Source organism: Manacus vitellinus, unplaced genomic scaffold (genome assembly GCF_001715985.3).
Source record: "Manacus vitellinus isolate BGI_N305 unplaced genomic scaffold, ASM171598v3 scaffold_12_pilon, whole genome shotgun sequence".
Taxonomy (NCBI): domain Eukaryota; kingdom Metazoa; phylum Chordata; class Aves; order Passeriformes; family Pipridae; genus Manacus; species Manacus vitellinus.
Window position 1 is genome coordinate 4,470,685 of NW_021938949.1, and position 1,180 is coordinate 4,471,864.

Sequence of the window (1,180 nt, forward strand, 5' to 3'; positions counted from 1 at the left end):
TTTTGGGGGGGGGTTAAAATAAACCTCTTTAAATAACCCGTTTAAATAAACTGTTTAAATAAATCCCTCGCCCCACGCGTCTGTGCAGCGCCCTGCGGGTCTTCTTGGCGCGTGAGGCGCCGCCAGAGGGCACGAGGGAGGTGGTGGAGCATCTCGCGCGCCCTGTTCGGGGGCATCACGGTGGCCCCGGCCCCTCAGGTGACACCCGCGCACACACACCTGTGTGGGCCCAGGCACCTCCCCAGAGGTCAGAGTTGCTTCTCTTCCAGTCCTGCTGTATCTGCTCACTCCAAGCCACCGCTGGTGGCGGAGGACACGCTGTCACTGCGTATTGTCACTCCTAATCGCCACCTCCTGTCGCGACAGGTGACTTCTCCTGCGAGCCCAGCTCGACATCAGCGAGGAAAAGCCACATCCAGCAGCCGAGGCTTCCCCAGTAACACTAGATGGTACCAGAGCTCCACACAGGACTCCAAAAAAACCTTGGAATTCTGAACGCGGGAAAGCTGGAGATGCGAAGCCGCATCTCTTGGTGCGCTGCTGGCCCAGGGAACGGCGTTCGCGCGGGGAAAAAGCCGCCAGGGCAGTTGGGAATAAAATAAGGACATTTTTTCTGGTGTTCAGGGCGACAAGTGCAATGCGTTTGTGGTTAAAAACCATCAGCAGAGTGATGGTGTTGCAGCACTGGGAGGGAAAGTTTGAACAGAGACTCTCAGGGAGTTTTTCAGTAATAATAATTAGGTAAGGAAAATCTAGGAAGGATTTTAACTTGATCAGAAACTGCACACGGCAGGTTGGAACTGGATGAGCTTCAAGGTCTCTTCCAACGCAAACCATTCCACGATTCTATTCCATGATTAAATCTTAAAAAGAAGGTATCCTGGTATCTTTAATCCTTGATATCTTTAGTATTAGGAACTATTCAAACAGCACTTAGAATATCATCACCTTTTTCTGGAAGCGCCTGCACACATTGCCTGAAATATTCATGCGTGAAAAAAAACCACCCTCTTCCTGCAAATGAATATTTATTCCATGAATAATCTTTAATGTCTTCGTGGCTTTCAACACATTTGGGCAAAATGTTTCAAGTTTCTGCGCTTACAATGACAAAACCTGAACCTGACACCTAAATAGGTGGCCTGATTTCAGCTGTGTGGGGCATTTTGGGGAGACAGAA

At 49.7% G+C, this 1,180-nt stretch overlaps 1 protein-coding gene across 1 annotated transcript in view; it reads right to left on the minus strand.

Moving 5' to 3' along the window:
- The window catches only part of LOC103761589, an 8,090-nt gene extending 7,847 nt beyond the window's left edge, over window positions 1–243 (minus strand). Inside the window, exon 1 of the mRNA XM_029957814.1 lies at window positions 220–243. The gene's annotated coding sequence lies outside the window, so the exon portion shown is untranslated. The remainder of the gene's footprint in view (window positions 1–219) is intronic.
- Between the last annotated feature and the right edge of the window lie 937 nt (window positions 244–1,180).